Here is a 15,844-nt window from a genome sequence, read left to right on the forward strand (position 1 = left end):
GCCAATCTAAGGGTGTAGCTGGTCTCATTTTTGGTAATGTAGTGGGGGTTGGTCTAGTTAGGAAGGCCACTGAGGCTGTTTTAGTCTCAGATGGTGGCATTGACCTTGCCACCTTGGTTACTTCCCCCCTTAATATGGATAAGTACAAGCAACTGCTCCTAATAAAAGGTGTTCAGGTTGAGGCCTCCAGGGACACAGGTGCCAGTGTCACTATGGTGATGGAAAAACAGGTAGCCCCTGAGCAACACCTACTTGGTCATCAGTACCAAGTTACTGACACCCATAACAACACTGTTAGCCACCCCATGGCTGTTGTAAATCACAACTTGGGGGGGGGGGGGGGGGGGGGTTACAGGGCCAAAGAAAGTTGTGGTATCCACTGACCTACCTGTAGAGTGTCTACTGGGCAATGATTTGGAGACTTCAGCTTGGGCTGAAGTGGAATTGGAAGCTCATGCAGCAATGCTGGGCATTCCTGGGCACATTTTTGCTCTCACCAGGGCTCAGGCCAAGAGACAAAGAGTACAGGGAAACTTGGATCCTGGAACAATGGACCAAGTGCTCCCAAAAACTAGGGGAAGAAAGGGCAAACCCTTGTACACTATCCCTCCCTCTCCAGAAGATTCCCCTTTTTATGAGGAGGAGTCAACTCCTTGTGCAGAACCTACACCAGAGGAGCTTCAGGCTGACGCAGCTGAACTCTTGAGTGCAGGGGGGCCTGCCAGGGAGGAACTGAGTGTGGTACAGCAGACCAGTCCCACATTAGAGGGTTTAAGACAGCAAGCTGTCAGACAAGAAGCAGGGGATGTCAGTGACTCACACAGAGTTTACTGGGAGAACAATCTCCTTTATACTGAGGCAAGGGACCAAAAACCTGGGGCTACCACAAGACTGGTCATTCCCTTGCAGCATATGAAATTCCTCCTAACTCTGGCACATGATATTCCCCTTGCTGGACATCTGGGGCAAAGTAAGACTTGGGACAGAGTGGTCCCTCGCTTTTACTGGCCTCACATGTCAGAAGACACAAAAGTGTTTTGTCGCTCTTGTGTCACTTGCGAAGCCAGTGGCAAGACTGATGGCACTCCAAAGGCCCCCTTAATACCACTACCTGTGGTTGGGGTGCCCTTTGAAAGGGTAGGGGTTGACATTGTTGGCCCCCTTGACCTTCCAACTGCTTCTGGAAAGAGATTCATCTTAGTGGTAGTGGACCATGCCACAAGATATCCAGAAGCCATCCCCTTAAGGACCCACTACAGCTCCTGCAGTGTCAAAGGCCCTCCTGGGAATATTTTCCAGGGTTGGTTTTCCTAAATAGGAAGTATCAGACAGGACTGGCAACTACATGTCTGCATCCTTAAAAGCAATGTGGAAGGAATGTGGTGTAACCCATAAATTCACCACACCCTATCATCCACAAACTAATGGACTTGTTGAGAGATTTAACAAAACTCTCAAAGGCATGATCATGGGACTCTCTGAAAGTCTCAGGAGGAGTTGGGACGTCCTACTGCCATTCCTCCTTTCTGACTACAGGGAAGTACCCCAGAAGGGAGTGGGCTAGAGCCCCTTTGAACTCCTTTTTGGTCACCCTGTTAGGGGTCCACTTGCACTTGTCAAGGAGGGGTGGGAGCAACCCTTAAAGTCCCCTAAACAAGACATTGTGAATTATGTGATTGGCCTAAGATCAAGAATGGCTAAGTACATGAAAAAGACCACTAAAAACCTTCAGGCAAGCCAAGAGCTACAAAAGCAATGGCCTGACCAGAAGGCTGGCCTGACTGAGTACCATCCAGGATAGAAGGTGTTGGTATTGGAGCCTGTGGCACCAAGGGCACTCCAAGACAAATGGATTGGACCACATCTCATAGTGGAGAAAAAGGGTGAGGTCACCTACCTGGTGGACCTAGGCACTCCTAGAAGTTCCCTAAGGGTACTTCATGTGACCCTCTGTAAACCCTACTATGATAGGGCAGACCTGACCCTACTCATAACCACTGATGAGGGGCAGGAAGAAGAGAGTGACCCTCTCCCTGACCTCTTCTCCAACACTGCAGCTGATGGGTCAGTGGAAGGAGTTATCCTTGCAGACTGCCTTAGAGCAGAGCAAAAGGAGGACTTCAAAAACCTCCTAGGCCAATTCTCTGAACTGTTTTCACTTACACCTGGTCAGACCACTTGGTTGAGCATACTGTTGATACTGGAGACAGTTTACCTGTCAAAGGTAAGATTTATAGGCAGCCTGACTATGTCAGACACTGTAATAAATCTGTAGTTCAGAAGATGTTGGACTTAGGAGTGATTGAGCACTCAGATAGCCCATGGGCCAGCCCAGTGATGCTAGTGCTAAAACCTCATTCTCAAAATGGGAAAAAGGAAATGAGGTTTTGTCTGGATTATAGAGGGCTCAACTCAGTCACCAAGACTGATGCTCACCCTATACCCAGGGCTGATGAGCTGATAGATACACTGGCATTTGCCAAGTATCTGAGAACTTTTGACTTGACTGCAGGGTATTGGCAGATCAAGTTATCAGAAGATGCTAAACCTAAAACTGCATTCTCAACCATTGGAGGGCATTACCAACTTACAGTTATGCCCTTTGGCCTGACGAATGCACCTGCCACTTTCCATAGGCTGGTGAATACAGTCCTCCAAGATCTGGAAGCTTTCAGTTCAGCATAACTAGATGAAATTGCTGTATTTAGCTCCACCTGGGATGACCACCTGGTCCACCTGTGGAACGTTTTGGAGGCCCTGCTAAAAGAAGGCCTCACTATCAAGGCTTCAAAATGCCAGATAGGGCAGTGGAACATGGTTTATCTGGGGCACCTATTTGGGGGGTGTAGGAAGCTGGCCTGGCTTATAGTGGGTACCTGATGGTACGTACACCTTGTGTCAGGTCCAGTTATCCCTTATTAGTAAATTAGTAGTGTTCTAGCAGCTTAGGCTGACAGAGGTAGCTATAACAGAGCAGCTTAGGCTGAACTAGGAGACATGCAAAGCTCCTACTATACCACTTACATCATGTAGGTACTATATCATAAGAAACACAATACTCAGAGTTACTAAAACCAAAGATACTTTATTTTAGTGACAATGTGCCAAAAATATCTCAGAGGATATACTTCCTTAGGAGGAAAGTAAAATACACAAAATATATACACAAACCAAAATCAGGTAAGTAAAACAGTCAGAAAGTAGTGCAAACACTGTGAAATACAATAGAATGCAATAGGCCTAGGGGCAACACAAACCATATACTAAAAAAGTGGAATGCGAACCACGAATGGACCCCTAGGCTAGTGCAGTGTGTAGAGGGTAGCTGGGAGTGTAAGAAAACACTAAGGGTGTCCAAGGTACCCCACCTCAAGACCCTGAAAAGTAGGAGTAAAGTGCTACTACTTCCCCAGAAACACACTAAGCTTGTGATAGAGGATTTTGCAAAGACCACAACAGACTGCAAAGCACTGAAGACGGATTCTGGACCTGAGGACCTGCAAACAAAGGGGACCAAGTCCAAGAGTCGTGAAAGTGTCCAGGGCGACAGGAGCCCACTAAACCCCTGTGATGCTATTAATTGTGTTTGACCAATGACTTTGTGTTTCACCACTGCGCATATTAGTTGCTCAATGTTCATCAGTAGCACATTATGGGGGTCATTCTAACCCTGGCGGTCCGCGACCGCCAGGGCTAAAATGACGGAAGAACCGCCAACAGGCTGGCGGTGCTTCCCTGCCCATTCTGACCACGGCGGTAAAGCCGCGGTCAGAAAAGGGGATCCGGCGGTTTCCCGACGGATTTTTCCTGTCTGGGCTGAATCTCCATGGCGGCGCTGCAAGCAGCGCCGCCATGGAGATTCCGACCCCCTTCCCGCCACCCTGTTTCTGGTGGTTTTTACCGCCAGGAACAGGATGGCAGGAACGGGTGTCGTGGGGCCCCTGGGGGCCCCAGCATGATTTTCACTGTCTGCTTAGCAGACAGTGAAAATCGCGACGGGTGCAACTGCACCCGTCGCACCCCTGCAACACCGCCGGCTCCATTCGGAACCGGCTTCTGGGTTGCAGGGCCTTTCCCGCTGCGCCGGCGGGCGCTCCCTTGACGGGCGCCCGCCGGCCCAGCAGGAAAGCCAGAATGGCCTCTGCGGTCTTTTGACCGCGGAGCGGCCAAGTGGCGGTTCCCGCTTGGCGGGCGGCGACCGCCGCCCGCCAATGTAGGAATGACCCCCTATATGTTTTGTTCAGTTTAGCCACCTATTGGCTTTGACATGGCATTAGCCATTACAGTTTGTATTCAGCTCAGCTGCCTATTGGCTTTGACATGATATTAGACATTACATTTGATATTTAGGTTAGCTGCCTATTGGCTTTGACATGACATTAGATATTACATATGATATTTAGGTTAGCTGCCTATTGGCTTTGACATGACATTAGACATTACATTTGATATTTAGGTTAGCTGCCTATTGGCTTTAATGTAGGGTTAGACATTGCAGTTGAGACATTACAGATGTCTGTGTTTTTCCAAGCTGTGTTTTTCCACAAGATGGACCAAGCTGTTTTCTTCACACCAGACCTTAGCTGATAAGAGCACGTAGATTTTGTGTTTACCTCGCAATCCAGTCTGAGAGCGGAATTGCTCAGGAGAAAAGGCCGCTCTCCAAGGTTGTTCGGATCTCACACTGAGTTTGCTTTTAAGGATGACTCTGGGCTTCAGTGAGTTAGATTTGAATCTGCTTGACTTCAGGCTGGAGCTAGACGTCAGTTGCCAGTCTCCCGTTTGGGTAGATAATCTGTTTCTTGCAGTTGACCGGAGTCATCAACTTGCAGACCCCAGAAAGATGAAGCTTTAGGCCCTACCGCCTTGCCCATACAGTGATGAATTTGACTTTTATGCTTTGCTTTGCAGTTATGTTATATATTTGCTGTGTACATTGCAACTGAGAAGTACTGTGATATATGTTGCTTTCATTGCTGCAACTACTTTTAAACGTGTGCTTCCAATCTACTAATTTCGTCTCTCAGGAACTTGTGGGCGGGGGGGAATTAATAACAATAAATGTCTTCTTTTAACTCAAAAGTGCATTCCAGAGAGGTTCTGTAAGCTCCGATAGGAGATAAGTGGGAAAGCAGAACAACCCCGGATGAAGGTGCAAAATGGCTGCCTCTGGATAGAAGAAGCTGAAGATTCTTCAACAACAAAAGGTGCTAGGAACTGCTCCTTCATGCAGAAGATGTCCCATGGAGTACTGGAGGATGCAGAGTTGTTTCCATGGCAAAAGACCGCAAACAAGCCTTGCTAGCTGCAAAGGTTGTGGTTGAAGAAAAAGGGTGCTACCCGGGCCCAGGAAGGACCAGGACGTCACCACTTGGGAGAGGAGACAGAGGGGGCCCTCAGCAACACAGAGAGCCCATGCACAAGAAAATAGCACCCACAGAAGTCCTTGAACATGGGTTCAAGAAGGCTGAGCACAGCGGTCATCTCAACACTACAAAAGAAGGTCCCACGAAGCCGGAGGTCAACTCAGCAAGTTGAGTAAAGCAGGACAGAGTGCTGGGGACCTGGGCTAGGCTGTGCACAAAGGCTTCCTTGCAAAAGTGCACAGAAGCCCTAGCAGTTGCAGTTCACATGGTGCACAGTATTACTGTCTGGAGAGCGGAGGCAAGGACTTACCTCCTACAAATTTGGACAGTTGGACCACTGGACAGTCTGGGTCACTTGGGTCCACCACCTGTGTTCCAGGGGCCACGCTCGTCAGGATGAGAGGGGTACCAGCGTACCCATGACGCTGAAGTTTGGTGCCTGCTGGAGCAGGGGGACGATTCCGTCGACCCACAGGAGATTTCTTCGTGGCTTCCAGTGCAGGATGAAGGCAGGCAGCCCCCAAAGCATGCACCACCAGGAAACAGTCGAGAAAGCTGGCAGGATTAGGTTCTACAATGTCGCTGGTAGTCTTCTTGTTACTTTGTTGCAGTTTTGCAGGTGTCCTGGAGCAGTCAGCGGTCGATCCTTGGCAGAAGTCGAAGAGGGAGATACAGATGAACTCTGATGAAATCTTACAAGTCGTTATCTGAGGAAAAGCCCACTGGAGAGACCCTTAATAGCCCTCAGATGAGGATTGGCCACCTAGTCAGGTAAGCACCTATCAGGAGGGGTCTCTGAAGTCACCTGCTGGCACTGGCCACTCAGAGACCTCCAGAGTGCCCTCACACCTCTGGATTCAAGATGGCAGAGGTCTGGGACACACTGGAGGAGCTCTGGGCACCACCCCTGTGGTTGTGATGGACAGGGGAGTGGTCACTCTCCTTTCCTTTGTCCAGTTTCACGCCAGAGCAGGTACTGGGGGTTCCCTGAACCGGTGTAGACTGGTTTATGCAACGAGGGTACCATTGGGCCCTTCAAAGCATTTCCAGAGGCTGGGAGAGGCTACCCCTCCCCAGCCTTCAACACCTATTTCCAAAGGGAGAGGGTGTGACAACCTCTCTCAGAGAAAATTCTTTGTTCTGCCTTCCTGGGACTGGGCTGCCCAGACCCCAGGAGGGCAGAACCCTGTCTGTGGGTTGGCAGCAGCTGTAGCTGCAGAGAAAACCCCAGAGAGCTGGTTTGGCAGTACCCGGGGTCCATAGTGGAGCCCCTGGGGTGCATGGACTTGGCACACCAATACCAGATTTGGCATGGGGGACAATTCCATAATCTTAGACATGTTACATGGCCATGTTCAAAGTTACCATTGTGAAGCTACACATAGGTATGAACCTATATGTAGTGCATGCGTGCAATGGTGTCCTCGCACTCACAAAGTCTGGGGAAATTGCCCTGAACTATGTGGGGGCAACTTTGTTAGTGCAAGGGTGCCCTCACACTTAGTAACTTTGCACCTAACCTTCACTAAGTGAAGGTTATACATATAGGTGACTTATAAGTTACTTATGTGCAGAGGAAAATGGCTGTGAAATAACATGTGCGTCATTTCACTCAGGCTGCAGTGACAGTCCTGTGCAAGATTTGTCTGAGCTCCCTATGGCTGGCAAATGAAATGCTGTAGCCCATAGGGATCTCCTGGAACCCCAATGCCCTGGGTACCTATGTACCATATACTAGGGAATTATAAGGGTGTTCCAGTGTGCCAAATAGAATTGGTAAAAATGGTCACTAACCTATAGTGACAATTTTAAAGGCAGAAAGAGCATAAGCACTGAGGTTCTGGTTAGCAGAGCCTCAGTGACACAGTTAGTCACTACACAGGTATTCACATTCAGGCCACAAACTATGATCACTGGGGCCCTGGCTAGCAGGATCCCAGTGAGACAAGCAAAAACAAACTGACATACATGTAAAAATGGGGGTAACATGCCAGGCAAGATGGTACTTTCCTACAGGGGGGAACAGATTGAACCAACACTACTAAGACCGAGGTCAGAGCCTTTCTTTGTCTCACTGAGTATTATAGGAGATTTATTAAGAACTATGGCTCCATTGTTGCCCCTCTTAATGACCTTACTTCAAAGAAAATGCCCAAGAAGGTATTATGGACAGCCAGCTGTCAAAAAGCTTTTGAGGAGATTAAACAGACTATGGGGGTCATTCTGACCCCGGCCGGCGGCGGAGGCCGCCGGCCTGGCGGGAACCGCCAGAAGACCGTACCGCGGTCGAAAGACCGCGGCGGTCATTCTGAGTTTCCCGCTGGGCTGGCGGGCGACCGCCAGAAGGCCGCCCACCCGCCCACCCGCCCAGCGGGAAACCCCCTTCTACGAGGATGCCGGCTCCGAATGGAGCCGGCGGAGTGGAAGGGGTGCGACGGGTACAGTTGCACCTGTCGCGATTTTCAGTGTCTTCCACGCAGACACTGAAAATCTATGTGGGGCCCTGTTAGGGGGCCCCTGCAGTGCCCATGCCTATGGCATGGGCACTGCAGGGGCCCCCAGGGGCCCCACGACACCCGTTCCCGCCAGCCAGGTTCTGGCGGTGGAAACCGCCAGAACCAGGCTGGCGGGAAGGGGGTCGGAATCCCCATGGCGGCGCTGCTTGCAGCGCCGCCGTGGAGGATTCCCAGGGGCAGCGGGAAACCGGCGGGACACCGCCGGTTTCCCGTTTCTGACCGCGGCTGTACCGCCGCGGTCAAAATGCCAATGGAAGCACCGCCAGCCTGTTGGCGGTGCTTCCGCGGTCGTTGGCCCTAACGGTCCATGACCGCCAGGGTCAGAATGACCCCCTATGTGTACTGCACCTGTCCTGAAAGGCCCAATTTATTCTAAGACGTTCATTGTCCAGGCAGATGCTTCTGAGGTAGGGGTTGGGGCAGTGTTATCACAACTCAATTCAGAAGGCCAGAATCAACCTGTTGCTTTTATCAGTAGAAGGTTGAGCCCTAGAGAAAAGCGCTGGACAGCCATAGAGAGGGAGGCCTTTGCTGTGGTCTGGGCCCTGAAGAAGCTAACACCCTACTTGTTTGGGACTCACTTCATAGTTCAGGCAGACCACAAACCTCTCTTATGGTTAAAACTGATGAAAGGAGAAACCCCTAAATAGTTGAGTTGGTCCATTTCCCTACAGGGTATGGACTTTACAGTGAAACATAGACCTGGGAGTAACCACTCCAATGCAGATGGACTCTCCATATATTTCCACTTAGACAATGAAGACTCATCTGGGCAAGGATAGCCTTCTTGTCCCTCGTTTGGGGGCGGGGTTGTGTAGGAAAGTAGCCTCTTTTTTGGCATGTTGCCCCCAATTTCTGCCTGATGTAAGTGTGTTTTGAGTGTGTCACTGGGATCTTGCTAAACAGGACCCCATTGCTTATGTTTTATGGCCTGCTTGTCAGTGTGTTTCACTGTTTTCTAAATTGTCACTGGAGTTCTGCTAATCAGAACTCAAGTGCTCATGCTCTCTCTCCTTATAAATTTGTCACTACAGTTCAGTGACTCCATATTGCACTCCAAATTGGCACACTGGACCCCCCTTATAAGTCGCTAGTATATGGTACATAGGTACCCAGGGCATTAGGGTTCCAGGGAATCCTTATGAGCTGCAGCATTTTTTTGCCACTCACAAGGAGACCATACAAACACTTCATCAGGACTGCCATTGCAGCCTGTGTGAAATAGTGCATGCACTATTTTACAGCCAATTTCACTGCATCAGGTCACTTATAAGTCACCTATATGTCCAACCTTCAGACCCTGAAGGCTAGGTGCATAGTACCTGTGTGTGAGGGCACATCTGCACTAGCAGAGGTGCCCCCACATCATCCAGGCACATATTCCCAGACTTCATGAGTGTGGGGACACCATTATAAGTGTGCACAACATATAGGTCAATACTTATATATAGCTTCACAATGGTAACTCAGAATATGGCCATGTAAGGTGTCTAACAACTGTGAATTGTATCCCAGTACTGATTCCAGTATTGGTTGTACAATCCCATGGACTCTGGGAGCTCCACCATGGGCCCCCAGTACTACCATATCAGCCTTTTGAGGTTTCCACAGCAGCCCCAGCTGCTGCCACCTCACAAACAGGCTTCTGCCCTCTTTGGGGCTTGAGCAGCTCAATCACAGGAAGGCAGAACAATGCATTCCTTTAGGAGGGGGTGTTACACCCTCTCCCTTTGGAAATACGTGTCACAGGCATGGGAGGGTTATCCTTCCAGGGCCTCTGGAAATGCTTTGAAGGACACATTTGGTGCCCTCCTTGCATAATCCAGTCTACACCAGTTCAGGGACCTTCAGTCCCTGCTCTGGCACAAAACTGGACAAAGGAAAGGGGGTTGACCACTCCCCTGTCCATCAGCACCCCAGAGGTGGTGCCCAATGCTCCTCCAGAGTGTCCCTGGGTTCTGACATCTTGTTTTCAGGATGGTCAGGGAACTCTGGGAGCATCTGAGTGGCCAGTGCCAGCAGGTGACGTAAGAGATCCCTCCTGATAGCTGCTTGCCTGGTTAGGTGACCAATTCCCCTCTCAGGGCTATTTAGGGTCTCTCCTCTGGGTGTTTCTTCTAATTCGGATTGCAAGACTCCAGCAGGAATCCTCTGCATCCTTTACTTCATCTTCTACCGATGGATTAATTGCTGATGGCTCCAGGAACTCTACAAAACTGCAACAAAGAAGCTAAGGCGACTTCTGCAACCTTGTAACTTCAGCTCCTGCTAGCAACTGCAAAAGTTTCCAGGTTATGCATCCTCAGAGGACTGCCTGTCTTCAGCCTGCACCAGAAGAACCAAAGGAATCTCCCGTGGAGTGATGGAGTCACTTCCCTGCTTCAGCAGGCACCTCTCTGCAGCGACGACTGGTGGCTTGGGTCCCCTCTCCAGACGACAGGTGTGGATCGAGGGTGGTGGACTAAAGTGACTCCGGCAGTCCCAAATTCCAGCTGCCCAATTTTGGTGAAGGTAAGAGCTTGCCTCCCCACGCAAGACAGTAACCCCATGCACCAGGTGACTTGCAGTTGCCAAGACTTGTGTGTGACCTTCCCAGAAGTGCTTCATGCATAGCACAGCTTGGGCCCCCAGCACTCCATCCTGCAACGCACAGCTTCCTGAGTGGTTCTCCGGCGGTGTGGGAATCATTTGTGTTGTGCTGCGTGGGCCTCCATTTGCACCTTCTTTGTCCCCATACTGTGGGACTCCTGTGTGTGCTAACTAGTCTTCTGAGGGCTCTCTCAGTTGCTGAGAGTCCCCTCTGCCCCCCCTCCTGGGTAGAGGCGAACAGGTCCCTCCTGGTCCCAGGCAGCGCCATTTTCTGCTAACCGCAATCTTTGCATTTACCAAGCCTTGTTGGTGGAATCCAGTGACGCAAACCAGACTGCATTCATCCTTCCGGCGTGGGACATCTTATGCACCAACCAGGAACCTGCATCTGTCTTCTTTGGTGCAAATCTCACTTTGTCTTCTAACCATTGGTTCCACTTTTGCACCTTCATCCAGGTTAGCAGGGCTCCTGTTCTCCCTGGGCTCTTCAGTGCTTCTTGGACTTGGTCCCTTTCTTCCACAGGTCTTCAGGTCCAGGGATCCATTGTTGGTGTCTTGCAGTCTATTCTGGTTCTTGCATTATCTTCTATCAGGACTTCTAGTGTGTTTTAGGAAACTTGCTGTGTTTTACTCCTGCTTTCCTGGGCTCTGGGTGGGGTATTTTACTTACCTTTGGTGCTTTCTTACACTCCTAGAGCCTCTCTACACACTACACTAGCCTAGGTGGGAAACCAACTTTTGCATTCCACTATTTTAGTATATGATATGTATTCCCCCTGGGCCCATTGCAACCTATGGTGTTTTTCACTATTTGCACTATTTTCCTATTGTGTACTTGCCTGTTTCTGCATACTAGTGTATATATTGTGTGATTTACTTACCTCCTAAGGGAGTATAGCCTACAAAGTATTTTGCCATTGTGTGACTAAAATAAAGAACCTTTATTTTTGTAACACTAAGTATTGTCTTTAATGTGTGTAAGTACGGTGTGACTACAGTGGTATTGCAACAGCTTTGCATGTCTCCTAGTTCAGCCTTGGCTGCTCTGCCTACAGCTACCTCCAGACAGCCTGGCTTCTAGACACTGCCTACATTTCACTGATAAGGGATAACTAAACCTGGTATAAGGTGTAAGTACCTTTGGTATCCACTTCAAACCAGGCCGGCCTCCTACAAGAAGGAGTTTGGTGCTTTCCTGAAACATGACATTATTGAGTGCTCTACTGTCCCCACACCATGGGTGTCGCCCATTGTGGTAGTGCCAAAAAAAGACAGTGGAGGCGCAGTACACATCTGCGTGGATATGTGTCAAGCCAAGAAAGCAATCAAGAGAGAGAGACATTCTGGTCTGCATATTGTGAATATGATCATGAATGCAGGTGAACTGAGCCAAATTTTGCTTCCGTCTTGACGTGAATAAGGGCTACCATCAGCTTGAACTGGAAGGGAACTGCAGGTATCACTTTTTCACCTCATATTGGTTTATATAGATACAAAAGATTAAGGTTTGGAGTATCCTCTGCAGCAGAAATGTTCCAAAATGTTATACATAGCATTATTTAGCTTTTGACCCATGTCTTCAATTACAGTGATATCATACTAGTATTTGTTGGAACATGGAGGGAGCATTATAAAGCCTCAGACAAGTGTGTTAATTACTTACAGATTCAGGGCTCACCTTTAAAGCAGAAAAGTGTGAATTTCACAAAACAGAGCTCAAGTTCTTTGGACATGTATTTTCTGATGGAGGTGTGACTCGTTCCTGAGTTTGGCACAGTGAGTGCTGTTTGTGAAACCTGACAGAACAAATGTCCAGCTCTGATGGTCCACTGAATATGACTGCAGTTTGAAAAATATAAAACATGCGACTGAAAATGGAACTAAGATGGCTTAATTTCATCCGAAATTGCACACTATGATCACTGTTGGCAATCCTTGCTTAGCATAGCAAACATCCAAATGTTCGGAGACACACTGTGGCATACCCCATTGGAAGTTTGTCTGACACAGAGCGTGCGTATTCCCAGCCTGAAAAAGAGAGTCTGGCAGTGGTATGAACCTGTGAAAATTTTCATGTGTTTCTGTATGGAAAGCATTTCATGATCATCACTGACCACGAGGCGTCACTCACCATTTTCAGCAATTCTAAATCCTAGAAGCCCCCTTGCATTAAAAGATGGGGTTTGCGCCAACAAGAGTACGGCTATACAATTGTACAAAAGCAAATCAAGAATCAAAACCCCGCAAATTATTTCTCATGAGTACCCCCACAGCTGCACAGTTTAACGTTGAAAAATGCAGAGGAGCACATCAACTTCTTTGTAAAATCCAGCACACCTGCTGCTCTGTCCATTGAGCAGATCATTGCCACCACCAATGCTGAAAAGGACATGTGTGCCTTTTGAGACATTCACTAAAGGAGTGTCATTTTTACAACCGCCTGTCCCCCAAGGTGACCCAGCATCCCCTGACAATGTCCAATCTCCCTGCGCATGCGTGGCAAAGAATTGCTGTCGACTTCTTTAGGCCTTTGGCAATTGGATACCGCCTTATAGTCGTCATTGACAAGCACTCCTGGTTTCTTCTGGAAGAAGACATGTCATCCACAACCCACGAGAAAGCCATTGAGTGGCTAGATAACATCTTTGTGGTGTGGGACATACAAGATATTCTCAGTCTGACAATGGGCACCATTCAACAGCAAGGAGTTTCTACCCGGTCTTAACATCAAACATCAGAAAAGCACACCTATGAAACAATTTATGGGGACCGTGAAACAAGTGATTCAACGTGCATCAATGGCAGGACTTGATAAGAGCTAGGCATTATGCTAAGCTTTACATGCTTATTGGTCAACTCCTCATTCCACTACAGGCAAGAGTCCTGCTATCCTCATGTTTGGGAGAGCCATGAGAATCAAACTACCACAGTGGACCCCTGAGAGAACCATACATGATGATGATGTGGTTTGTGCTACTGACGCCTATCAGAAGCATCAAATGAAGATGCATGCTGATTGACGTACTCTATGCCACTGCTCTCTACATCATACTCTACTCCACTCTACACCACTGCACTATAACACTCTACTCTGCAAAACTGCACTCTCTGCCACTGAACTCTACACCACACCACTCTATGCTACTGCACTCTATGCCACTGCACTCTATGGCACTATACTCTACTCTGCACCACACTATGTGACTCTACTCTGCAGCACTCTCTGCCCCTGCACTCTGTGCCACTCAACTCTACTCTGCACGCTATGCTACTTGGCTCTTTGCTGCACCACTGCCCTCTCCATCACTTAACTCTACGCCACTCCACTCTGCACCAGTCAGTGCCACTCTACTCTACACCACTGCACCCTGCACCACTCTGCTCTGTACCACTCTACTCTGTGCCTCTCCACTCTATGCCACTCCACTTTGCAGCACTCCTCTCTGCACCACTGCACTCTAGTGTGCACCACTCTAATCTAACCCACTGCTTTGTACACCATTGAATTCAATGCTACTGCGCTCCTCGCCACTATACTCTGCAACACTCTATGCCAATGCAAGCTACACCAGTCTACTGTACTCTATGCCACTCCAGTGTATGCCACTCTACTCGACTCCACACTATGCTACTCCAGTGCATGACACTCTTTGCCACTCCACTCTAAAACACTCTACTCCACTCTTCGCCATGTCAATCTACAACACTTCAGGCCACTCTCCTCTATGCCACAAAGTTTAAGCCATGCTGAACAGCAGCCACTACATGGCTAAAACACGCTGGCAAAGCCAATAGCTCTTGCATAGGTGAGACCTAATAGCTTTGCCAATGCTTGTGTTAAATGGAGTCGCAGCTTGCGGGGATTCTTGGGGGCGGGGAGGCATGCGCGGGGCACGTGAGGAAATAATAATAAAATTACATTTTACAAAAAACTTACCTGTGCTGATGCGCCGAGCCGCTCCTCTACTGGGCATCTTCCAGATGCTGCAGGCACAAGCTCCCAGCCTGCCCTGTAGCCAATCCTGACGCTGCTCAAAGTGTCAGGATTGGCTGGGAGTGCCCAGCCAGGGAGCTCCCAGGCAGACTGGGAGCCTGCGCAGGCTCTCTCAAGCCTGCCAACTGTGTTGCTGGGCTTGAGAGAGCCTACTGCGCATGTATGTTTGTCCGGCCCGAGATGGCCAGCCAAACATACATGCCCAGTGAGGGGGAGTGCTCAGTGCACATACATAGCGCTGCTACCCCTAATCCCTTAGTGGGTGTGCAATTGGCGTTTATCACAATATCATGCATGCAACATAATAAATGCTAGGACAACTTTTGTGGGTATAATATGTCGCAAGTTTATTATTTACACAGGTTGGGTTAGCTTACGGGCGATCCCGGTGTCGGAGATGAGTTTCTTAAACATTGGCCGACACCCATCCTGAGAAAGCTAGAGCTGTTCCGTCTGGTGTTCTCTGCACCAACACTCTTATCATCTTACAGCTCGTTCCTTTATTGTGGTTTACCACTTTATCAATTTGTCATGCTCCTGACAAGTCAGAGCGAGACCCCGGCCAGTCTCCACAGTTGCTCAGGATTCCAACTGTCCCTTGCGGGATTAAGGAGCGCTGTCACGTCATCCCAGACCCCGCCGTAAAGGCTCCAAGTAGCCTGAGGAATAGCTTTTGGCTCCAGGAATCACCATCTGGAGGCCTTTTAATCATTTATCAAGCTTTAGGATCGCCATGTAACTCCGCTTTGCGACGCTTCTTGAGGTTCCTGTAGAGAAATTCATGTTGTAAACACCTCTTTCACATATGTGACCATCTCTTCATCTCTGAATGCATGAGCTTGTTTCCATGTCATAGGGGCGTGTGGGCGGTTGCTCGCCTTTCGCAAAAGAGGCCCAGCCCTGCGAGGTCACCCCTTTAATGGACCTCCTGGCCTCACTCCTGCCTCCTCGCACCTTTAGGGGCCATAAACAGGGGGTGGACCACCCTCCCTAGGTACGGAGGCCCCTCCTGGCCATTTTTCCCTCTAACAGGGGAGCGACGCTAAGAAGCTGTCCCCTTTATTGTCGCCCTACGTGCGACGTGGCCAGCCACATTAACATAGTCTATTATCCTTTTCTTCGAAAGATTTTGCAGCTGCAGCTCCTGGCGGGGCGTGACGCACCTCTGCCCTTATGGAGGAGCCACCCCTGGTTAAATGCGGGTTAGTGTGTGTGTGTTTGTGTATGTGAGTATCTTTTTATCTCCTAGCAGGCCCAAGTTATTTTGAAGGTAACTCGTTATTAATTAAAACAGCTGCTAACATCAGTTAGGGGTCAAAGGGAATAGAAGTTGCTGACCCGGGCTTGCCCTTTAGTATAGGCCTGCAATGTCTTTGCTG

This window comes from Pleurodeles waltl, chromosome 11 (assembly GCF_031143425.1).
Source record: "Pleurodeles waltl isolate 20211129_DDA chromosome 11, aPleWal1.hap1.20221129, whole genome shotgun sequence".
Classification (NCBI taxonomy): Eukaryota; Metazoa; Chordata; class Amphibia; order Caudata; family Salamandridae; genus Pleurodeles; species Pleurodeles waltl.